A 26,457-nucleotide genomic window follows, 5' to 3' on the forward strand; every position below is an offset into this window, starting at 1 on the left:
ATGGGTTGAACACAATACCTTTATAAATGTACATGTGTGCTGATGCACACACATAATGGTTATCTGCCATTTTGTCAGGTCAACACTAAACATATTTTACATGTGCAGCGACCATTTTGACAGGTCGAAAATGAATGGACTTGAATATATATATATACATGAATGTGAATGCACTTTACATGGCGTACCCAATGGTGAATAAATATTGTACACTTCAAGTGTCAAGTGTGTATATACAGAACATTATTATGCAATGTGTTTTTTACAACATGTGTGTTGAGTATCTGTTGAACACATGGTGCACTTGCTAATGCAATCACTACTTATCTGAAGTAAAGACATTTCTTCCCCTCCATCAAGTGTCAAGTGTGTATTATATACTTATAATGCAATGATTTTTATAACTTGTGTGTCTTAGATTATAATATACAGAATACAATGCAATGCAAAAATGAGATAAGATATTCCTTTATTGATCCCCTTGGGGAAAATTCAGGCATCATGCATTACATGTCAGAATACCTGTGGACGACTACACCATGATATGCAGGTAAATTCATCACGAACAGCTGTGAAGACATATTAGTATGCTGATATATACAGTAATTGTGTGAAATTGAAGCAATATAATATATATATATACATTATTATAAAAATTCATATGGCATGCAACGTAATCTATAAAAAATATCCCTATATGCATTGTATTTCATGAATGGTAAAACACCAAGTGGTTTAGTGTTTTAGCATTTATGAAATGCAATGCATATAGGGATATTTTATACTTTACTTTATGACAACGCTTCACATTCGATAAATGGGGGGGGGGGGGGGGTTGATCATGATTGCATTTATTCCAAGTGCATAGTGTACAATGTGTGACATTATGCACTTGGAATAAATGCAATCATGATCAACCCCCCCCCCCCCCCCATTTATCGAATGTGAAGCGTTGTCATAAAGTAAAGTATAAAATATCCCTATATGCATTGCATTTCATAAATGCTAAAACACGAAGTGGTTTAGTGTTTTAGCATTTATGAAATGCAATGCATATAGGGATATTTTATACTTTACTTTATGACAACGCTTCACATTCGATAAATGGGGGGGGGGGGGTTGATCATGATTGCATTTATTCCAAGTGCATAGTGTACAATGTGTGACATTATGCACTTGGAATAAATGCAATCATGATATACCCCCCCCCCCCCCCCCCCCCCCCCCATTTATCGAATGTGAAGCGTATGCACAGTTTTGCTAAATTGCTGCGTTTTCTATACATATCTTTGATTTACCTTGAAAATGTCTATATGTAATATTAGTATGCCGAGAGATGTGTACGGTAATTGTGTGGAATTGAAGCATACAGCTACACATTATTATAAAAATGCATATAGGCATACAACGTGATCGATACAAATATCTCTATATAATATATGCATTGCATTTCATGAATGATAAACACCACTAAGTGTTGTGTGTACAGTGCATGACATTATTGCACTTGGACAATGTGTTTCAGACGAGGAAATGATTTCGCGCTGCTGCAGCAAAACGATCATATCTCGGCTTTGAGGAAATGCAGCTGAATTTGGGCTCGTGTTTACCTTTTTTGGCGTGGAATTGTGAACGAACGACGGCATGGATCAACAAACGGCTTTTGGCGTATTGTACATCAACTAGCATATTGTCAAATGAGCCCAACCATTTCCACATAGCTAAAATATATAATATAGAAATCTATCCGCGGAAATCATGTGTTTTCGCTAAATCAGCCTCTTAAGAGGCTGGCACGGTGAGGGATTTGCCGTCTCCCCCTAGTGGCGTTCAAAGTGTTAATAGCCCTTTAGTGGAATACACTAAACATGTTGTAATTTTTCGCCTGATTATCGAATCTTCCTGAAATCAACGCTAGGTTATCATTAACCTCTTCCACCTGGAGCCTATTTTCTGAAAATCCGCCTAAAATATATACCTAGGTAAATGGAATATTGCTCCACTTCTACAAGGTCCATTCTTGGTATCTAGGGACATCTACGGACCTCAGGGAATGTATTCACAGTGTCAGAAATATTGTGTCTATTACTAGGCGTGCTTAAATTGTGATGAAACAAAGGAGAATATGAATTATGATTTTTCTTTGCATCTTTGACAGTGGATAACACCATGCTAATAATGACCAAATATTAAAAACTGCCACTGATCTCATTCAGTACCTTCTTGAGATCATGTGTACAAAACAATCTAAGGAAATTAATAAAGGGAAGATGATTAAACAGAAGGTTCTGTAGATACAGTACTGAATTCTCCCATCCGGACCAATGCAATTTGAAATATTATTATAGAATATAGAATAGGAGGTTTTATAAATGAATAAATTATAGCCAATTCGCACATTTATATACATATATTATCTTTCAAATGCCGAGTTCAATTTGGATTTAGTATCACCAGGCGTGCATAAGAACAGATAATGAAATCTACTGTAATCTACTGTACTTTTTAATTTTCCCCACAGTGCAACCGTTTTGAAACTAATTTCAGATCTAATTGTTCCTACATGTTAACAATAGGGAAGAAGAAACTTGAAAGCCTTTCAATATTTGTCAAAAACGTTACCTTTTGTGGCTTATTATCCCGAATATTAACAGTTATTGAAATAATTCATACAGAACTCTGAACCTTGGACCCCATAAAATCTTCCAGGAGGTGTAGTTTAAAAAACTTTCAACGCAGAACCATATCTGTGGAACTCTGCTACAAAATGGCTGCAAAAAGACTACAATTCCCATGGTTCAAAATATCCAAAATGGTCGCCCTTGCGGATAGAATTGGTCAAATCAAAAAGTTAAATCTATCTAATGACACTTTTAACCTATTTCTAAACTAACGTATTGATGATAATATACATTCTACATGCTGTTGTGACATGTTTATGATGTTAATACTTGAATATGTTTGAAATTAAAATCGCAACTTTTATACAACACTGAAAAAATATTGATTTATGACCAGATGTCATTTGCGGTCCGCCGATGGACCGCACAGGGGGAACAGGTTAATATCCTTCCTCATGCAAGAATGAAATGTGCCCTGCGCCACTTCCTGCACTCAATGGCACACAGCCACACACACACACACACAGACAGCCGTGATCGCGGTAGAAAGAAATATCAGATCAACGCAAGATTTTATATATATAGTGTTCTTACCTGGTATCTGATGTAATGCAAAAGAAATAATCCAATTATCTGATCGCCATTCCAAATACTGCTCATGGAGGTCCGTCCCACATTACCGAGCGTTACACATGAACGGGCGGGCGGGGTTAATGTACCATGCCATCGTTGTAAAGGCCTGCCTCGTCTGAGTATTAAAACCATAAGTTCCCTGGCAGAATACTTGTGAGGACAAAGGTATACAAAGAGGAAAGAACCATTTTGACACGACAATAGTAGTAGTTATAAGGTGTTTGAGCTTGTAACGTTGTACATATACAACGTGAGTAGCTAACATAGCTTAGCTTAGCTTGATAGGTTCGAAACCTAACAATGGTTCTCTCCTCTTTGTATACCTTTGTCCTCACAAGTATTCTGCCAGGGAACTTATGGACACGACAATAGTAATAAGTAATAACATTCTGCAATGTTAAATAACGTTTATCCATTCAACTAGCGGTACTAGGTAGCTAGCCTAGCCGCAATGCTATGGTTGATCCCATTGCCGTTAGCATGTAAGCTAACAACAGCGTCTTATAACTACTACTATTGTCGTGTCCATAAGTACTTGTGGAAACAGCTGTTCGATTTCAGCGTCCGTCCTCCTGCTATGCTCATAGCGAGGGGGGCGTACTAGCGTAGGTCAGCGGCCAATCAGAGCGCAAAACGGGAACCCGGAAACGCGGATGCGTTGTAAAAAGGCTACACGGCGCCCGCACGGCTCAGATCGGCCCTGAAAAGAAACTACTCCATTTCTAATAGAGTGCAATACCTGCTGGAAGGCATAGGCGGCGGTATTTGCCCTTTAGCGAGCTCAGACCCATTCCCAATGATAACATCAGGCTGGATGGATGAAAATGAATTGATATAGCTAATAAAAGAAATAACGATTAAAACCCGACTTTTCTCGTGATTGGCGCTGAACGGTTGGCGAGTTAACCCGACTTTTTCCATGATTGGCGCAGAATGAGTTCATGTTATTTTTTATTTTTTTTTGTAGCCAAGGGCAAAGACCCTAACCCTGTCAAAACAGCAGTCAAAGTGTATATTTTCAGCACTACGTTTGTTTATGTTTACTTAATGGTTTTAAGTGTTATTGGTGAAATATTAGTTATATAAATCTAGTCGAAAAAAGGCGAGAATTTATGAGAAAAAATATGCGCCATTTTGTTTGTAGTCCTATTAGGAGAGGAGACCCAGGACTTTCGATGGGCTTTCTAATAATAAAAAAAAACGACACTTCCTAGCTCACGCCAGCCCCTGTCAATCATCTGACTTCTAGATTAACTTTTTTATTTCTCTTGTTTTTCTGGATCATATCCCACAAACCTGAACGTTATTGTCCTAAAACAGAACGCATTTTGTTTCTCTACCTTTCTGTGAACATCTAGCAAAAAACGCTGTTGCAATCTGAAGAAAAATTCTGCAGAGAAATTTACATTATAAAAATGTACAGTAGATTTCCTTCACGGTTTGTGAATCACGCCTGGTGATACTAAATCCAGATTGAACTCTGCCATTGGAAAGGGGAGATTTGGCCCGATCCATAGATGTGCGACTTGTATTCTATATTCTATAATCATATTTCAAATTGCATGTGTCCGGATGGGAGAATTCAGTACTGTCTCTACAAAATCTCCTGTTTAATCATCTTTTTTATTTATTTATTTAACCATTATTTAGCCAGATAAAACATTAACAACAGGTTTCTTATTTACAATGTCGATCTTCCGTTTATTAATTTGCTTAGATTTTTTTGTACATGTGATCTTTATGTCTGGTAATTTTTAGCATGGTGTTATTCACCGTTTCTCCTTTGGTTAATCACAATTTACTCAAGCCTATGTAGACACCTGAATATGTCTAACAATAATTCAATGTGTCTAACTCTAATTCCTTGTACTCTACTGTGTTCATGATAATGTTGTGTAACTCGCTGACCCGTCTTGATTCTCCATATCCTAATATTGACATTTAGGAGTGGGACATGGCACTGGACTGCCGCCAGGGGGAGCTGGTGCGACGTTGGGCTGGTGACTGCAGGTGAGGAAGAGGCTGGCGGAAGGAGGAGCTCAGACAACGAGACGACCTCTTCGTCGTTTTCCATTGAAGCAAGCAGACATGTGGAGCAGGAGCTCCCGATACTAAAGACACGCGAAATACGACTCTTGCCACGGTGTGGGATAGTAACGTCGTATGCGACAGTTTAGCTTCCCAGTATAGTGCTTAGGGTACGTTTGAACCAAGAAGAAGACGTTCTACTGCCGGAGTGTGCTGTGGATATTCCACGTGCTGCGCTTAGTAAAGTATAGGCGAAAGGCTAGGGGGTCGCACTGACCCAAAGCTTACCTTCAAGTATAGGCCTGTTAGCACAGTTAGCTCGCGCGTCGCTCCACCGTCTCCCAGCCCCGCAGCGGACACCGCAACAGATGTCGCCGGACCGCACCCGCCTCCAGCATTCTCCTAGCCGACAGCCAGTCCAGCTTTCGCCTGCCTAAACGTCAGCCCAGCCAGCCCCTTGCTATCACAGGTGACAACCACGGGACCGTTCGACGGCCATCTCGCGTCACGGACATTCGTTGCGGGAGCAGGCCAGCACTCGGTTGGTACACTCAAGCCAGGTACTGTTAGCGCTCCGAGCGCTGGAACTTTATCGGCGAACATTCTCCTTTTCGAGAGCATGCCCTGTAAGGGCGAAAAGAATAAATACATTGAACTGGCACGTGCACCAGTGACTAGGGGTGCCCCGACGTTTGTTGTTTTGGGTAATGCCGGCTTAGGTAGGCTTTTTGTTTCAACTGTGGGCCCACTGTATTTTCTGGTTACATGTGTTGTGTGGTTAAGTTGTGCAGACCGCATGTGTGTATATTAATAATCATTCCCATTGAGTAGCTCGCGGAGCTCGCCATTACCCTCTCTCTCTCTCCCTACGGACGAGTGAAAAGTATATTAACCCTTACGGGGACCTGTTTCATTACCGTAGCGTGTAAGATCTAAGTGCCATGCATTGTGCTTGTATTGATTGCATGCCAACTTATATAAAAGGAAAGGCGTACAAATGGGATCACTGTGTGTGTGTCCATTAATGTGCATTATTGTTTAACCCCTTCCTTTAGATTAATGTGCATTACTGCTTAACCCCTTCCTATGTATCATTGGGGCAGGTGTTCTGGACAGGTCTCCGTTCGTCAACAAGGAAAGGTACTGCTTTGGGGAGAAATTATATCATCTATCACTACTGCCACCAGGTGTGGGAGGGTGTGGGAAGTATTAGGGGAAGTGTGGGTGTTTGGGGAATTACTGTAAGTCGCCCTGGAGGGCAAGAAGGACCAGTGCAGAACCCCTAGGTTAGTAAACCCTAGGCCCCATCCGCTCCCTCTGCTAAATCCCAATTCTAATACCCCTACACTACGCGGACGACATCAGCCTGCTCTCTGACCACGTGGAGCAAGCACAGGAACTCCTGTGCAGAGTTGAGACGCGCCAAGGTTGGCCTTAGGCTAAATGCCAAAAAAACCGAGGTCATAATGTATAACATCCTCCCGGATCATCCACCTCTAAGGACAACAGGAGGCTCTGCTCTAAAGGAAGTCGGTGATTTCAAATACCTGGGCTCCCCCGTCAAATCAAGCTCAACTTCTTTCATGCAACAATTGAGTCTGTCCTTTTGCATGGCAGTGGATGCTGGACCTTGCAGCCCACCCTGCAGAAGTCCTTGGATGGGTGCTACACCAGAATGATGCGTGTGGTGCTCAACATCAACAGGGATGAGCATGTCACTAATGCAAACTTGTATGGGGGGGTGCTAAAGGTGAGCGATAAAGTGGCAGTCAGGAGAATGAGGCTGGCAGGTCACTGCCAGAGACACCATGAGCTGCCAACCAGCAAACTTGTGCTGTGGGAACCAACACACGGGCATCGATCACAAGGACGTCCCACATTAACCTACGTGGACGTACTCAGGCGAGATGTGGGAACAGAATGCACCGGCGAGCTAGCCAGATGCATGGAAGATCGGGATGACTGGAAGCACCGATGGAGGGCCCGTCCGAGGACGACCTAGATAGATACACTACAGTCGGGGACTCAGCCGGACCCAGATCTGCTGTGTTCCCACTACCTGGTGACAGTGCACATCTACTCTCATAAAGTAGGGATAATCCACCCTTCTACATTTGGCGTCACAAACAGGATCAACATCCTAACCCACTTCCTTGACTTGACCTGGAGAGAGACCAAAGATGTCCGAGGAACAGACCAGCGCCGCGCAGGAAACGGCGGCGAAGTACGAGGCGCTTCAGGAGGAGTGCAAGGCCCAGGCGGCGCTACTGGAGCAACAACGTGCCCGGCACGCCTCCCCCGAGGTAAAAGAAGAAGAAACAGAAGCGATGAGGGACTTGACCGCACAAGTGGAGGCTCTGAAGGACCGATTCCACGACCAGGCAGGCCTCCTGGACCGACAGGCGGTGTACATGGAGCAGGCCCGGAGCGACCAGCGAGAAGCCCTCGCCTAGGCCAAGGCCGTCCTCGAGAGACACGCCCACGACCCCCAAGCGACCCCCTCGACTGTGTATGTCCAACGGGACCGAAAATGCAGCCAGTTCGGAGGGGGAAAAGAGAGGGGAGTGTGTGAAATAATTAAGTGTGAGTATCAATTGCAACTGGTTGAATTAGTATCATTTAAGATAATTATTTAGAAAATATCTGTTTTAAAGAAATCTAGGTAAATAAGTTTAATGAATAAATCAAATGAGGTAATATAGATATTGATACACTGAACTGGCTTTGTGGTTTACTCTGGGACAAACAAGTAATGTGTTATGTTGAAATGTGTGTCCTTGAGAGCAGTACCTTAATATTCATATATCATGTATAGTAAATGTAATAGTAACAATGATTTAGCCTAAAAATTAGTTGGAAAGAAATACTGTCTTCAGCAGGGCAGTTAGTGATAAGCCACGCCTACATTTTCAAACTGAAAACTAACTGTTTGGGGATTGGAGGAAAACCTGTTATGATGTCACTAGCTGTGATGTCATCAGCTGGACCCAGGCCTGCTATAAATACAGGGCCATCAGACACTAGGAAGAGAGATGATAGAGAGAGCTGAAGAAGACGAAGAAGATGTAGAACAGGACTGCCTCATCGATGAAGAACAAGTTATATTCATGTTGCCAAAGACGTGGACACAGAAGACTCTTGTAGATAAGACCAGCGGGCATTTTGTTAAGACTAGTTTGGATGCAGATTCAGACCTTGAACTATTGTAAACAACCAGTGTTTTGGAGATACAACAAGTGTTTTTAGGAAGCAACCATTGTTTGCTTCTGGTAATAAAACTTTCAAGAAACATGTCTGGACATCACATTCTTAACAAAAGTATTACTTCTGGTTTGAGAAGACAACGCGAGTACCAAGTATCTTTAACAGATACTACACGTGGCGCCGTGACCAGCCGGAGTGTTTCCTGAACGCAACATCCATCTGACTCTGACGATCTGCGCACAGATTTCAGGGTGAGTTACACGACCATCCTGGGAAAAAATGGCGCTATGGTGGTTTAGTTGGCTTGCGCAGACACAAAAGAGACCGGTGAGTTGCCTGTGTGTAATGGCAGCGTAATATGACTTGTTCGGCCGTCTGAGAAAACGTTGCCGGTACTGGAGACACAGCTGTGATGTCAGATATGGCTGTCTCTCTCGGCCTGGTTTAGCTTTTCTCTAGACGGGGAGGTAAACGTTTCTTCTAGTGTGAGGATCAGGCAATTGCGGGCTGACCTAGCCATATAGGGAAAGACAGGGTCAGAGAATAGTGGCGCGAACGGTACAGAATAGGGAATCGATGATAGCATTGGAGGTGAGGGAAAGTCATACGAATCTGGAAGCCAGACAGATACCCTGTTTGGTAATACGCAAACATCACAGTTGACACGGTGAGGAGTGACTTAGAGGAAGGGATAGTGGAAAACAGTGACTTAGAAAGACGTGGGGCAGCATGAGTTAGGAGAAGGGATGGCACAGAAGACATGTAGGTGTCGACTGTGGATGTAGTGCCTTTTAGGAGGAGAAAATTCGAAAAGGGCATTAGAGGTCAGTCTGGTCCTTGCAACGAGGGTCAAAGCGTCGCGTAAAAAAGTGATAGTATGGGATTTGGCTGATGACCACGAGAGGATGGTTGGAGTTACCTATTTGGATGATCATTCAACTCAGCTTGACCTGGCCGGAAGAAGTGTACAGTTTCTGGCGAGGTGGAGAAGAGTGGTCAGCATAGAAGACGACGCCCGGGCCCTTGTATGTTATATTTGTAAAAGCGTCTTGTAATTGTAGCTTCGCGCGGGGCTCAATTTGTGAGTTGAATTATGTTTACCGGAGCACTGAAACATCGAGGGAATTAGATGTGCGGTTCTTTGGACCTAGATGGCTGACGAAATGGATTATGTTTATAGAAATACGCTTGTGTTATGATACAGAAGCTAAATAGGAAGCACTTGAGATCGTTATTAGATAAGTGTGTGTTTTAAAAGCATTGTGACTGCAATAATAACGTTAATTTATCGTGGAGTAATGCTGGAATGAACCGAGAGTCAAAAAATCTGAGCGGTTGTGAACGTGCACAGTCTTGCTTTTTTGCGCCGTACGTTGTGGCATGTTGTACTAACCTGATTGCTATTAAAGATAGTAATAATAAGAGCTAAATTGTCGGGGTTGTGGCATGTAAAGGCGATTGCTATAAAAACGTAGAGAAATATCGAAATTACACGGTTTAAAACGGGGTGGCTGACAAAGTCGACGGTTTGGGGCATAGCGTATGGCGTTGAGTTCAATTTACGTGCGGGTGAGTGGTCTACGTAATGTTTAGTGGCAAGTGCTAAGGTTATGTGAGATATGCGAATGTAACTGTGGAAAAAGATTTTTAAAAGATCAAGGTTTAAAAAATCGATCTGGTTTGGCGTGAAATTAGAAAAGTTGCCGATAAAATAACGTTAAATGTTGACGCATGCGCATGACGCTGAAAGGAGGATTACGTATATCCGCTTCTGGTTTGCGCGGTGAGATATGGGTATCGTAGTGTTTGGTAGTTAGCATTATCGGGATGGTTTGGTGGTACGTTGTGTGTTTATGTGAGGATGGGGTTCTTGCGGAGCCCAATAGCAAAACACAGGAGGAGAGAGAATGGAGTGGTTTAGGGGGTTTTAATATTCTTCCCAAGCAGACAGAAATATACACAGTAAATGTACGACAGGCAGGTCTGAATGTCTCTTGGTTTTGGACAGGTGCACTCCTAGTGCAATACGGGTGATTGTCGACACCGGCTGTGTCAGGGGGCGAGAGCAGGAACTCCATAGAGGAGAGCATAGACACCGGCTGTGTCGAGGGTGAGAGCGGGAACTCCGTAGAGGAGAGTGTGGACACCGGCTGTGTCGAGGGTGAGAGCAGGAACTCCGTTTGACAGCTCCAGGGGGTTCCAGACGGCTCGCTGGAACTGTGGTCCTTGGGCACAAGAGAAGGCAGATTAGAAACAGGGAATACAAGGAGAAGGTGCCTAGTAGGTCTTCAGACTGAAGGGTCGTACCTAGATAGGCAGTTTAACACTGCGACGCCGGATGACAGGATCTGCCAGGTGATATAGGACCCGCTTGATGAGGGAATCCCTTGCAACTGATCCTCATCTGGCAGCGCGGGAACGCTCCAGCAGGAAGCCCATGTATGGGCACGTCCGGATGACGGCAGAGGAAGGCACAGGCCCCGATCATGACAGGACCCCCCCACTCGACGGGCGCCTCCTGGCGGCCCTCCAGGCTTGTCCGGGTAACGTAGATGGAAGTCCCGGATGAGGTCAGGGTCCAGGATCATCCCGCGGGAGACCCAGCTGCGTAGCCCTCCCAGTCCACGAGGTACTGATGCCCACGGCCGCGAGGACGCACGTCCAGCAGCTGTCGGACGATATAGGCCGGGTGGTCGCCAATGACCAGCGGAGGGGGAGGCTCCGGAGCTGGAGGAGACAGGGGGCTGGAGACCACCGGCTTCAGCTGCGAGACATGGAAGGAGGGGTGAATGCGCATGATGGAGGGTAGCTGGAGTTTAACGACCGAGGGGTTAATAATGGACAAGATCTTGTAGGGACCAACAAAACGGGGGGTGAGTTTGCGGGACAAAGACTTGAGTGGCAGGTCTCGGGACGAGAGCCAAACCATTTGACCTGGTTGGTAGTCGGGAGCCGGGGTCCGGTGGCAGTCGGCGAAGCAACGGTTCTGCGCGGCCCTCGTGTCCTCCCATATCCTCCTGCAGCGATCTCCTCCTCCTGTGCAGGGAACAGCGGGGGTTGGTAGCCCAGAGAGGACTCGAAGGGAGACTGACCTGTGGCCGCGGAGGACAGTGAGTTGTGGGTGGACTCAATCCATGGCAGAAACGTACTCCAGCCGGAGGGGTCCCGGGTCGTTACGCAGCGGAGGGCGGACCCCAGGTCTTGGTTGGCCCGCTCCGACTGACCGTTGGTCTGCGGGTGGTACCCGGAGGAGAGACTGACGTGGCCCCCAGGGCCCGACAGAAGGCCTTCCACACTTGAGAGATGAACTGCGGGCCCCTGTGGGAGACGATGTCCACCGGGATCCCGTGGAGACGGAAGACGTAGAGCACCGTCAGGTCCACGGTTTCTGAAGCAGAGGGGAGTTTGGGGAGAGCAACAAAGTCAAGTCAAGTCAAGTCAAGAGTTTTAATTGTCACGGCATACAGGTATACAATGAAATGCGGCTGGTCTTGCCCGCGACGATGTGCAATACAGTGGTACAACATATAATAGAATCCAATAAAAATACAGTGGTACAACATATAATAGAATCCAATAAAAAACAACAGTGCAATAAACAGGTAACATGGTGTGCCATCTCGGTATCTGTACATAGTATTTACAGAGCATATAGGACATGCTAGGTAGCTTTAGTAGTGCAATACACTGTTCCTGTTGTTTTACTAATTTAAAGTGGCCTTTCCTCTGGCCATAAGTGTGCGTGTGTGCGGCATGAGTGTTAAAGTGGCTGCTAGTGTGTGAGCGTGCTCAGCGTGCATGTCTTGTGTGTGCTTGTGTGTGCTTGTGTGTGGATAGTTCAGTTTTCTGTGTCTCTCAATGTTCATTGTTCAAGGCTCTGATGGTCTGGGGGAAGAAGCTTAGCCTAAGCCTCTCCGTCCTAGTAGCTGGGGTTCGCAGGCGTCTGCCTGACCTCAGCAGCTGGAACAGGCTGTTATTGGGGTGGTGGGGGTCTTTCATTATCCTGCAGGCTCTGGATTTGCACCTCTTGTTGTATAGAGCCTGCAGGGGAGGTAGCGCAATACCCGTGGTACGCTCGGCTGAGCGCACCACTCTCTGTAGGGCCTTCTTGTCCTGTGCCGTGCTGTTCCCATACCAGGCAGTGATGTTTCCGGTCAAGATGCTCTCTACAGCTCCTGAGTAGAAGGACTGGAGTATCTTCCCCGATACTCTGAACTTCCTTAACTGTCTCAGGTGGTAGAGGCGCTGCTTCGCTTTCTTTACTACTGTGTCTATGTGTGTTGACCATGTCAGATCCTCTGAGATGTGGACCCCCAGGTACTTGAAGCTGCTCACCCTGTCCACGGTAGCCCCGTTAATCATCAGTGGTGTGTGTGTCTCCTGCTGTCCTCTCCTATAATCCACGATCAGCTCCTTGGTTTTACCAATGTTCAGGAGCAGGCTGTTGTCCTGGCACCAACGTTCCAGTACCTCAACCTCCTCCCGGTAGGCCTTCTCGTCGTTGTCCGAAATCAGCCCCACCACCACCGTGTCATCTGCGAACTTCACTATGGAGTTGGAGCTGAACTTGGCCACACAATCGTGTGTGTAGAGTGAGTACAGCAGGGGGCTTAGAACACAGCCCTGGGGGGACCCGATGCTCAGGGTGATGGTGTTGGAGGTCTGACCCCCCACCCTGACCGCCTGGGGTCTTTCACTCAGAAAGTCCAGTACCCAGGCGCTCAGGGCGGAGCTCAGTGCACAGCCTTCGAGAAACGGTCCACGATAGTGAGAATGACTGTATTACCGTGCAAGGGAGGCAGACCGGACGAAGTCGAGGGCGACTTGCGACCAGGGCCGACCGGGAACAGGGAGCGGACGGCGGGTGGTTGGTGGGAAGCCTTCCCACGAGCACAGATGGTGCACGCAAGGACGAAGTCGCGGATGTCCTCCCTCATGGAGACCCACCAGAAGTGCTGCTTCAGCAGGGACAGGGTACGGTTGATCCCAGGATGACAGGCGAACTGGGACGACGGACTGGATCTCCCAGGTGGCGGCGGCCACCAGGCAGGAGGAGGGGAGGGTAGTGTCCGGGTGCGCGGAACCCTCTTCGGGGACAAACTGCCTGGAGAGGGCGTCGGGCTTCCTATTCTTGGAACCAGGCCTGTAGGTCAGCGTGCCTGGCGGGAGTTCAGGCGCTTGGCCGTCTGGACGTAGGCGAGGTTCTTGTGGTCAATCCAGACCAGGAAAGGAGTCTCTGATCGCTCCAGCCAGTGCCTCCATTCTTCCAGAGCCAGTTTGACTGCCAGGAGCTCCAGATTCCCGATATCGTAATTGACCTCCGCTGGGGTCAGGTGGCGAGAGAAGAAGGCGCAGGGATGCAGTCTCTGGTCGAGAGCGGAGCGTTGGGAGAGGACTGCCCCTACTCCGGTACTTGAGGCGTCCACCTCCACCACGAACTGGCGTGACGTGTCCAGCTGGACGAGGATGGGCGCGGATGTGAAGCGCCGGCGCAGCTCGGCGAAGGTGGAGTCCACTCTGTCTGACCAGACGAAGGGCATGGAAGGCGAGGTGAGTTGGGTGAGGGGTGCAGGGACCCGGCTGTAGTCCCTGACGAAACGCCGGTAGAAGTTAGCAAACCCCAGGAAGCGTTGGAGCTGCTTGACGTTGGTGGGACGGGGCCAGTCGGTCACCGCCTTGATCTTCTCGGGATCCGCCCGGATCTTGCCGCCCTCGATGATGTAGCCGAGGAACCCGATGGAGGAGACGTGGAACTCACACTTCTCTGCCTTGACGAACAGTTTGTTCTCCAGTAGGCGCTGGAGGACCCGGCGGACATGCTGGATGTGCTCTTCCATAGAGCGGGAGAAAATCAGGATGTCGTCCAGATAAACAAAGACAGAGCGGTTAAGGACATCACGGAGAACGTCATTGACAAGGGCCTGGAAGACAGCAGGGGCGTTGGTCAACCCAAAAGGCATTACCTTGTACTCGAAGTGACCGAGCGGGGTCTTAAAGGCCGTCTTCCATTCGTCTCCCTCCCGGACAAGATGATAGGCATTTCTGAGGTCCAACTTTGAGAAAATGGTGGCACTTTGCATGGGTTCGAAAGCAGAGTTAATCAATGGCAGGGGGTACTTGTTCTTGACCGTGATGTTGTTGAGACCCCGGTAGTCAATACAGGGGCGAAAGGAGCCGTCCTTCTTGGACACAAAAAAGAACCCCTCGCCGACAGGAGAGGAGGAGGGGGTAATAATTCCCGAGGCCAGGGACTCGTGGACGTACTTCTCCATAGACTCTCTCTCTGGGCGTGAGAGGTTAAACAGGCGACTAGCGGGGAGCGGGGCTCCCGGGAGTAAATCAATAGCACAGTTGTACTGGCGATGAGGTGGCAGGGAGAGAGCTTGTTGTTTACTGAACACAGCCTCTAGATCGTGATAAATTGGAGGAACAGTCGAAAGGTCAATAGGTTCGTTGGGAACGTGAGAACCAGTGACTCCCAGTGGTGACCGCGCCGACCGTAGACAAGAGGCGTGACAGTGAACACTCCAGCTCGTGACTGCGCCCGTTGGCCAATTTATTACAGGGTTGTGTAGCTTTAGCCAAGGCATGCCTAGAACGATAGGGTTATGGGGGGAATCAGTGACGTGGAAACGGATGTCCTCGCTGTGATTCCCGGAGAGTTTAAGGCGGAGAGGCGTGGTGTGGCGGGTTATTCACGAGAGCAACCTCCCATTTAGGCCTTGGGCATTGCGGGGAATTGGCAAGGCGTCGGTGGCAATGTGGTAATGGGACACTACCCCAGCGTCAATGAGGTTTTCGTCTGCGCCCGAGTCGACCAGTGCGGACAGAGGGAGCGATTGACCATTGAGGTAAAGCGTGGCACTGAATTGCATATTTGGGCCAGAGCTGGGAACAAAATTAAGGCTCGTGCATGCGCCCAGCGTCACTGTCGAGCCCCGTCATTTGGGCGAACCGAACATGAAGCGATGGAGTGGCCGAGTTGCCCGCAGTACAGACATGCCCCTGTCCTGAGTCTGTGACGGCGTTCGCGGAGAGGGACGCGAGAGCGATCGAGTTCCATAGGCTCTGAGTCGTCGGCTCTGCGGCTCTGCAGCGGCACACTATTAACGGTGCGCTCCGGGTCTGCGGCTCTGCGGCTCTGCAGCAGCACACTTGACGGCGCTGGCCTTTTCACGGCGGCGTTCCCGAAGACGCGTGTCCAGATCTCTGGCTAGGTCAATCAAATTATCAAGGGAAGTTGGCTTCTCTTTCGACGGCAATTTGTCCTTTATGACGTCGCTGAGGCCCTGGCGGAAAGCCCAGCGTAATGGCTCATCGTTCCACTGGGAACCAGCTGCCAGGATACGGAATTCAATAGCATACTCGCTCACGCTACGATGTCCTTGGTGGATGGTAAACAAGGCGGCTGTTCTATTCGAACCACCGGGAGGATAGTCGAAGACTTTTTGCATGTCGGCGATGTAATCGGAGTACGAATCGCAGAGGGGAGAATTACTGAAGTGGAGGGCTGTCGCCCATTCTAGCGCGGACCCCGTCAGCAAACCAGACAAGTAGGATACTTTGGACTTGTCGCTCTGGAAAGTTAGTGGTTGTTGCCCGAATACTAGAGAGCATTGAAACAGAAAGGAGCGACACTTGGAAACGTTTCCGTCGTAACGCTCTGGCTCGGGTACATGGGGCTCCCGGTACTGGGATACTACAGGTGGGGATACCACAAGTGGAGAGACAACAGGTGGAATTGGCTGGGCTGTAACATACGCTTCGAAGCGCTCGAATTGTTTGTCTCGCTCCGCGGAGCTGAGAGTGAGAGCGCTGAGTTGGGCAATAGTTTCATCCAGAATTAGTGAGTGCTGATTTACCAGACTGGCATGTCCGTTGACGGTGGCCTGAATGTTGGTGCTCCATTCCCCGGCGTCCTGTGCTGCTGAGTCCGACATCATGGTCGCAGTGTTCTGTGAGGATGGGGTTCTTGCGGAGCCCAATAGCAAAACACAGGAGGAGAGAGAATGGAGCGGTTTAGGGGGTTTTAATATTCTTCCCAAGCAGACAGAAATATACACAGTAAATGTACGACAGGCAGGTCTGAATGTCTCTTGGTTTTGGACAGGTGCACTCCTAGTGCAATACGGGTGATTGTCGACACCGGCTGTGTCAGGGGGCGAGAGCAGGAACTCCGTAGAGGAGAGCGTAGACACCGGCTGTGTCGAGGGTGAGAGCGGGAACTCCGTAGAGGAGAGTGTGGACACCGGCTGTGTCGAGGGTGAGAGGAGGAACTCCGTTTGACAGCTCCAGGGGGTTCCAGACGGCTCGCTGGAACTGTGGTCCTTGGGCACAAGAGAAGGCAGATTAGAAACAGGGAATACAAGGAGAGGGTGCCTAGTAGGTCTTCAGACTGAAGGGTCGTACCTAGATAGGCAGTTTAACACTGCAACGCCGGATGACAGGATCTGCCAGGTGATATAGGACCTGCTTGATGAGGGAATCCCTTGCAGCTGATCCTCATCTGGCAGCGCGGGAACGCTCCAGCAGGAAGCCCATGTATGGGCACGTCCGGATGACGGCAGAGGAAGGCACAGGCCCCGATCGTGACAGTTTATGAATGTTTTATATAGGTTTGTGCTGCTGTGTGCGGGTGTGTGCGTCTGTGCTGCGGGCTGTTTGTGGATGTGTGGAGCGCTTGTGGAACTTGTATTTGTGTGGAGTGTGTACAAGCGGAGCTGATTAGCGTGTTAGCTTGTAGCTACATTGTGTGTGGATGTGAGGGCGCTGTATGTTTCGTATGTATGTATGTGCTGGGTGTGTGGCGGTGTTATTGCTATAGTGTTGTTATATATATGGGGACATAGTGGTATTATAGATCATGTGTTTGTGGGACTATGTTGTGTGTTTATACAAGGCTTAGTGATGTTTGTGTTGTAAGCGGAGATCTCGTTCCTTTTTTCGATATCTCGCTCGAACTCACGTGTGAGCCTAGCTTTTAGTGGTGGGAAGTAAACAAAGTGACGTCATCGAGGCGGCGGCCATTTTATTGGCATGGCGCCGTTTAGCCACAAGGGGGTGGCATTCGCTTATGAACAACGTTTTGGCATAGGGCTTGGTGAGGCAGTATGTGTGTGTGGCTGTGTTGTAATATTCTTATTAAAGTTTGGTGGATATTGAGGGATGCATTAGTACACTTAGTCAATTGTACATTAGGTTAGGGAGGTTTTACAATTCCAGGAATAGTTTCAGTGGAAGAAGGCTTGTGTAAATTCTGCTGTTCAACTGTTAAGAGTAAATGTAGTATACTGGCTTGTTTAAGCAGTGCAATTAGATTAGGGAGGGCAGTAAGTGATGTTATTTGTTTAATTAGAGTTATTAGAGTTAGAGAGACATTAGAGTTATTGTTTCCTTGGGTTAGCCTTGATATTAATAAAAAAGCGGACATTTTAATCCTGATCGAATGAACACCAGGATGTGCAGAGTAAGTTGTGGTCTATAAAGAGGCAATAGGCTGATTTTTTTATTATGGTACTCTGTGTGTCCATAACAATGCATGCTAAATGTCTGTGCTTGTTAAAAAGATACACAGTGATATAGCATTGATAATATAAATGCAGGGTTAATGTAGAGGTAATAGTTATTTACAGCAGGTATAGTCATGGGTACATTAGGTATTAGACAGTTTGTAAAAGGTTTAATAATTATAATTCCCACCCTCCAGAACATTTACAACAAGCAGTGCAGGGGTAAGGCTAAGAGAATCATCAAGGACTCCAGCCACCCAAACAACTGCCTCTTTGAACTGCTGCGGTCAGGCAAGCGATACCGGAGTCTCATGGCAAGCACAGAAAGACTCAGAAGAAGCTTCTATCCCCAGGCCATCAGGCTGCTCAACGAACAATAACACTATGCAACAACCATCAAATGCACACAGCACACACATCCACATGCACACACTCACTTTAAACAAACAACACACTGCAGCACCCACTCTTCACACTTTAGAACAACTAAACACATTTTATATTTATTGGTAAAGGATTTGCACTACAACCCATACCTAAATTGTACCTCATCCCATTTCTGCTTTGCACTATATAGTATTGTATATTAGTATATTGCATAGTATATTGTATATTGTATGGTAACTCAGTTACTTCTATTCTGCATCGAACATTGTACATATGTATATACTGAACTGTTATGGTTTGTAACTGACCCCAATCGCACAACACAAGACAGGTATGATGGTTTGCCAAGAAACAGATATTTATTTAGAACAGGGAAAAAGGGCAATGTCCCTTTAAGGGAGAAAACACAAAACACTGGAATAACAAGAGGGGAAGGTAAAGTGCCTTTAAGAGGTGGGCAGGTAAAGGGAACACTATGGGAAGGTAAAGGGAACGCCTAAGGGAAGGTTAAGGGAACGCCTTGGGAAGGTAAAGGGAACGCCTAAGGGAAGGTTAAGGGAACGCCTTGGGACAGAGGACTAGGGACTAGGAGAGCTAGGGAATAGAGGACTAGGGACTAGGAGAACTAGGGATAGAGGACTAGGGACTAGGAGAACTAGGGAACAGGTTCTGGGGAACAGAGGGCCAGGTTCTGGTGACAGAGGGAACAGAGGCCCGCGGAGGCGGGCTGGGGACAGGGAGGAACTGGGGACTGGTGGGAAAACATCTGGGCCGCTCTGCAGAACAGAGGAGAGGGTTAATATTCAAAGGGAAAAAACAGAGCAGATGCAGAACAGTCCAAATAACAAAGTAACAAAGTAAATACTATCTTCGTGTGAACAAACACACAGTGGGAGATGGAATGTCCAAAATAATATCCACGAGAGAACAAAACAGAGTGGGAGATGAAATGTCCAAACTAATAACTAAGTGAGAACTAAAGGAGGCAATACGCTGGGAGAGTGACATCACAATCAAAACTCACCCAGGCGTATGCGTAATGGTACAGGAACAGCAGCGGGAACGGGGGCAAGAGGCATTACGCTGAGTGAGTGACATCACAATCAAAACTCACCCAGGCGTATGCGTAAAGGTACAGGGACAGCAGCGGGAACGGGGGCAAGGGCACTACGCTGAGTGAGTGACATCACAATCAAAACTCACCCAGGCGTATGCGTAAAGGTAAGGGACAGCAGCGGGAACGGGGGCAAGGGCACTACGCTGAGTGAGTGACATCACAATCAAAACTCACCCAGGCGTATGCGTAAAGGTACAGGGACAGCAGCGGGAACGGGGGCAAGGGCACTACGCTGAGTGAGTGACATCACAATCAAAACTCACCCAGGCGTATGCGTAAAGGTAAGGGACAGCAGCGGGGCGAGGGCATCGCCACCGGGTGGCTGGCTGTCCGAGCCGAGGAACAGAGTGCTGGAACAGTGGCGGTGACGAGGGAGTCGTCCACCGGGTAGCCGACTGTCGGAGCCGAGGAACAGAGTGCTGGAACAGTGGCGGTGACGAGGGTGTCGTCCACCGGGTAGCCGCTTGGTGTGCGCGTCGGAACAGTGGCGGTGGCGAGGGCGTCGTCCACCGGGTAGCCGCTGTCGGAGCCGAGGAACAGAGTGCGCGCCACACCTTGGTGTGCGCGTCGGAAACAGAGAGCTGGAACAGTGGCGGTGGCGAGGATGTCGTCCACCGGGTAGCCGCTGTCGGAGCCGAGGAACAGAGTGCGCGCCACACCTTGGTGTGCGCGTCGGAACAGAGAGCTGGAACAGTGGCGGTGGCGAGGATGTCGTCCACCGGGTAGCCGCTGTCGGAGCCGAGGAACAGAGTGCGCGCCACACCTTGGTGTGCGCGTCGGAACAGAGAGCTGGAACAGTGGCGTATGCGTAAAGGTACAGGGACAGCAGCGGGAACGGGGGCAAGGGCACTACGCTGAGTGAGTGACATCACAATCAAAACTCACCCAGGCGTATGCGTAAAGGTAAGGGACAGCAGCGGGGCGAGGGCATCGCCACCGGGTGGCTGGCTGTCCGAGCCGAGGAACAGAGTGCTGGAACAGTGGCGGTGACGAGGGAGTCGTCCACCGGGTAGCCGACTGTCGGAGCCGAGGAACAGAGTGCTGGAACAGTGGCGGTGACGAGGGTGTCGTCCACCGGGTAGCCGCTGTCGGAGCCGAGGAACAGAGTGCGCGCCACACCTTGGTGTGCGCGTCGGAACAGTGGCGGTGGCGAGGGCGTCGTCCACCGGGTAGCCGCTGTCGGAGCCGAGGAACAGAGTGCGCGCCACACCTTGGTGTGCGCGTCGGAAACAGAGAGCTGGAACAGTGGCGGTGGCGAGGATGTCGTCCACCGGGTAGCCGCTGTCGGAGCCGAGGAACAGAGTGCGCGCCACACCTTGGTGTGCGCGTCGGAACAGAGAGCTGGAACAGTGGCGGTGGCGAGGATGTCGTCCACCGGGTAGCCGCTGTCGGAGCCGAGGAACAGAGTGCGCGCCACTCCTTGGTGTGCGCGTCGGAACAGAGAGCTGGAACAGTGGCGGTGGCGAGGATGTCGTCCACCGGTAGCCGCTGTCGGAGCCGAGGAACAGAGTGCGCGCCACACCTTGGTGTGCGCGTCGGAACAGAGAGACGCCTCGGGGTGCGTCTGCGAGGAGGAGTGTGCCAAGCACGAAGGTCTGGAAGATGCGCGTCGGCGCGCTGAGGTCTGGAGAGCGTGCCAAGCTCGAAGGTCTGGAAGATGCGCGTCTGTGCGCTGGTACGGAGGAGCGTGCCAAGCTCGAAGGTCTGGAAGATGCGCGTCAGTGCGCTGGTACGGAGGAGCGTGCCAAGCTCGAAGGTCTGGAAGATGCGCGTCTGTGCGCTGGGACGGAGGAGCGTGCCAAGCTCGAAGGTCTGGAAGATGCGCGTCTGTGCGCTGGGACGGAGGAGCGTGCCAAGCTCGAAGGTCTGGAAGATGCGCGTCTGTGCGCTGGGACGGAGGAGCGTGCCAAGCTCGAAGGTCCGGGAGATGCGCGTTGGTCTAGATGTGCGTCAGGACGAACAGCTGCGCTGGGGTCTGCAGTGGAGCGCTGGGGTGCCTCCCGTGGAAGTTACAGGGAGCGCAGAACAGTCTCCTCCACAGGCTACGGCGACAGCAGACGAAGGCTGGAGCAAACATCTCAAGGCTGGAGAGATCCATCTTACAGCATTGGTAGACCAGAGGATCTCCCGAAAGAGTCTAGATGTTAGAGAATATGACTCAGCATGAATACAACACGACCCCACGCCGAAACGAGGGGAAGCGCCCTGGTATTTAAAGCCCACCGGGGAACTAATTAGCCTGCCACCACAGGTGCGAGAGGATAATTGATAATAGTCCAGGTGTGGCCACTGAGAGTAAACGAGAGTAAAGAACGAGAGGGTGGGGGCTAGAGAGAGTGAGTGAGAAGGGAATTTCTAACAGTAGGCTTTAAAGAAACAGAGAAAAGGTGGTGAGCAGCGGGCAAAACCTCACACTGAACACTGTGACTTCTATTTTTACTTCTATTTCTACATGCTATACTATTTTATTTCATACTTATCTTGTCTAGCACAGTCTCTGGAGCGTAACAGTAAGAAGCATTTTGTATAAAAGTATTCTGTACTTATGTATGACAACTATTAAAGAAACTTGAAACTTGAAACTTAATTACGGTGTTCACATAATTAGACTTGCCTGAGAGCGGGAATGCAGGCTATAGATGGCAGTTCAATACACCGACTGTGTTTAATTAAATGACTGGGCATTTCTTGTTATAGTCTTATAGGTATGGTAAGGATCAGTTATAAACAATGATGCATATTTTTCTACTTAAAGGAAAACTCCAACATTTTGGGAAATTTGCTTATTTAACATCTTCCCTGGAGTTAGACAAGAAGATACATACCTTTTTTGTCTCTGTGTGTCCATTTTAGCTTTGGGAATAGACGCTCCGTTAGCATAGCTTAGCTTCATCACTGGAAGTGAGTAGGGGCCGGAGCCTTACAGTGCCTTACAGTGTATTGCAAGGTCTGACATTGACCAAACTTGATATGCATGACCTTGGTGGGCTCTAGGTCAACTCCTGAAAAGGGGGTCAATGTCAGACTTTGCAATCAAAAGTTAGGGGGCTAATAACCCTTGCCATAATTTCAGTGTGTCCCCTAACTTTTGATTGCAAGGTCTGACATTGACCCCCTTTTCAGGAGTTGACCTAGAGCCCACCAAGGTCATGTATATCAAGTATGGCCAATGTCAGACCTTGCAATACACTGTAAGGCACTGTAAGGCTCCGGCCCCTACTCACTTCCAGTGATGAAGCTAAGCTATGCTAACGGAGCGTCTATTCCCAAAGCTAAAATGCACGCACAGAGACAAAAAAGGTATGTATCTTCTTGTCTAACTCCAGGGAAGATGTTAAATAAGCTAATTTCCCAAAATGTTGGAGTTCCCCTTTAATGAATATTGGAAGTTCTGTAACTGCAAGTCAGGTGTAGCAGTTGGGGTACTATAAAATGTTCTTAAGTGGGATAAAAATGCTTAGGTTCAGGTTTAGGTGTAGTAGTAGAATAATGCTTATTTTTCTACTTAATGGACATTGGAAGCAATATTAATATGCACCTCTGAAATGTGTTAATCAGTGATTAATCTTGGCTACACTTATATATGGTTCACCATCAGTAGTACATTTCATAAATACACATGATCTAGTTTAGGACATACTCTGCCTAGTGTAATATACTAGATTTTTGTTCATAGGTAAGCTGTGTAGTTTAATATTCTCATAGCCTGTTCAATTACATTTGAAAGCAAAAGGCTATGTATGGATGCCACAACAAACATAGTACAGTTATACTACAATTTGATCGATAATATGTAGTGGTGTTTTAGCTCATGCATGAAGATTAGATAGATACACATATCAGCATTTCAGCACCATACGGGTTCATTATGTGTTTCAGTAGCAGGATGGGAGCTATATACTTTTGTAAGTCAGAGACTTGATTCAAACTCCTAATGTATAGTTTAGAATACAGTGTACAATGCAGGTTGACATAGGTATAAGTTACAATTGCAGCAGATAGGAATGGATAGTGTCTATGTATGTAGTGTTTAGAGTCTGTTTTTAATTTAATGGTTATGTAGGTGTCATGGTCCCAGCCAGGGATCATGCTCGAACAATGTGAACAGTGTTTTTCTGTCGCCCTCTGGTGGCCAAACGCAGCAACTCCAGATCCTGGACTCTCTGTGGCATTCAAGTCTAGGTTTGCTGGATTCCTTTAATGCTTTGTTGTGTTCTCTGTTCATGTTGTGTGGTGCGTTTTAGCTTGTGTTTTTAATAGGTTTATCTTTTCATATGTTTCCTTTAAGGGTTCATCTCTTTTGCATATGTTTTTATAAGTGTTAATACTTTACTTGTGTTTCCTTTAAGGCTTATCCCTTTTCACATGTTTTTATTGGTGTTAACTCTTTTACATATGTATTTGCTAAGTGTTAATACTTTACATGTGTCCCTTTAAGGCTTATCCCTTTGACATGTTTTTGTTAGTGTAACTATTTTACATATGTATTTGCTAGTGTTAATACTTTACATGTGTCCCTTTAAGGCTTTCCCTTTGCACTTGTTTTTATTGGTGTTAACATCTTTACATAATATGTTCCTTAAGGATTGTTTCTTTTAGATATTCCTTTACACTTGTTTTTATCAATGATGTGAGTTGTTTTTACTATCCTGTGTTCCTCAGCCATGGCCTGTTGCCAGCTGGCACTTGTTAGTAATCACAGGGCAGTATATAGACCTGCCAGTTCCCCTCATTGATTGTCGCACCATTGCATTGTTTTGTATGGTAGTTGTGTTCGGTCACGTACTCACCGTTTTGTCTTTAAGTATTCCCCGTGAGTCCGCTCCTATTTAGTCCTTATTCTTCCAGCATTGCTGTGTATTGTTTTCCGGGTTTTGCAGTTCGCTTTTGTTTGTAACAGTTTTAACGTGTATCCTGTTTGCAACTGCTAGTAAAAGCCTGTTAACTTTCATCCGTCATCTCAGCTTCTTCTCTCGCTGCTCGTGTTTACTGCATTTGGGATCTCCTCTCCTAACCCACACCGAAACCTTCTCAGAATGGTGCGACCATCCCTGATTCCAGCAGCCACGAAGACTGTAAGAGCCAGCGGCGCGCTCCTCTCGATGGAGAGGTTCTTCAAAGGGGATTTTCTCTCCTCGTCCTCAGAAGAGAGATGGACCATGTACACGCTGCTCATCTCTGTCGGTGAGCGCAGTGCCGAGCAGGCGCTCCAGCTGGAAGCACACGGCCGTGTGATCCGTTGGCTGATTCGGGAGCTCCTGTCCTCTGCTTCCGAAGCCCCGGTTACCAGCATGCCTTCCTCCGCAAGTACAGCTAGTCCTCTCGCCGTTAGCACGGCCCAGGCTGTTAGCCCAGGCGTTAGCCTAGCGCCCTCAGCTAGTGCTGCTAACCCCAGCCCTGTTAACGTTGCTCAGGTTGTTAGCTCAGCCGTTAGCCTAGCGCCCTCAGCTAGTGCTGCTAACCCCAGCCCTGTTAACGTTGCTCAGGTTGTTAGCTCAACCGTTAGCCCGTTCACTTTCATCCGTCGTCTCAGCTTCTTCTCTCTCTGCTCGTGTTAACTGCATTTGGGATCTCCTCTCCTAACCCACACCGAAACCTTCTCAGAAGGAGGGAGTGCAGATTATTCACAGACACATGCCGTAGTAGAAATAACGTACAGGTCATCAGCCGATAGTTCTATGCTACAATATTCTAATATAGAACGGTAGGATGCAGTGTGGTCAGAGCAATTAGGAAATAATATACAGATGAATCTTTTCAGAATCAGGTCCCTTCTGCCACTCCTATGTCACTCCGATGTCACTTTAGAACTAGCACTAGGTGTTAATTTTCTGCAGTAAACAAAGCGAGGGTACTTAACTTAAGTGCTTAAGTTAATTTTCTGCAGTAAACAAAGCGAGGCTACTTAACTTAAGTGCTTCCCCAGGGAGGGGGTCGGGGGCTACTGCCCTCAGACCCCCAAGATAATTTTTATATGGGCAGTCTGACTTGGGCTATACTGTACCATATATTAGTGTTGCAATGCATGATAAATAAACAGTGAAAAAAGCTAAGAAATTGGATGGGGCTGGGATATTTGGGACGAATAAAAATGTAAGATGAAAATCTCCCCAGCCTGTGGCAGGCAGTGGAGGTGTGAAATCCAGAACAATAGGAGTCACAAAGTGGAGTGGTGGAGTAGTGGTAGAGTAGCAGTAAATGCTGGACTTCTAAGGGCTTCTACTGTAGGACAGGTTCACCTCTAGTAGTTGTAATTGGTGACACTATACAATTTTAGAATACTATGCTTTTTGCAAAAAATTTGGAGTTTAGTTCATTGTTAAGTCAAGTAGTTAGGCGAGTGTCATAGCGTGTATACATTTATGTTAAGGATGTTGTTGAATGATGTATGTTGTATGCATGTTTACACAGTTGTCTAGATTGTGATTTGACGGCTTATATCGGGCTTTGTGATGCAACGGTAGCACGTATGACTCCAAATCAGAAGGTTGCATGTTCAAATCGCGTCAGGGTGTAGTGATTAGCACTGTCTGGTTGTTCATACAGTAGGTTGAAGTAGCGGTAATATTATTCGCACCACAGTGTGCATGTTAGTCAACCGGTCAAGACTCTCTCTCTCTCTCTCTCTCTCTCTCTCTCTCTCTCTCTCTCTCTCTCTCTCTCTCTCTCTCTCTCTCTCTCTCTCTCTCACTCTCTCTCTAAGGGGGTGTTTTGATTGGGGCAGAGTGGGGGAGATCTGTGTCATGAGGGGGGTAGGACTTCTGTAGGTGGCTAGGGGAATTATGACGCTGTGAGCTTACGCAAAAACTACTGCTCTTGTGCGATGTAGCATACTGAGCAGTTACAGTGAGAACACAGGGCTGTAATTTTGACTGAATCCTCTCCTGTGAGCCTAGTTCGTGAGGGTGGAACGGGAGGGTTACCCTGGTTGACTATGGATATTCCTTGGGGGATGAGG

The sequence above is a fragment of the Notolepis coatsorum genome (genome assembly GCF_963971535.1).
Source record: "Notolepis coatsorum genome assembly, chromosome: 5".
NCBI lineage: Eukaryota > Metazoa > Chordata > Actinopteri > Aulopiformes > Paralepididae > Notolepis > Notolepis coatsorum.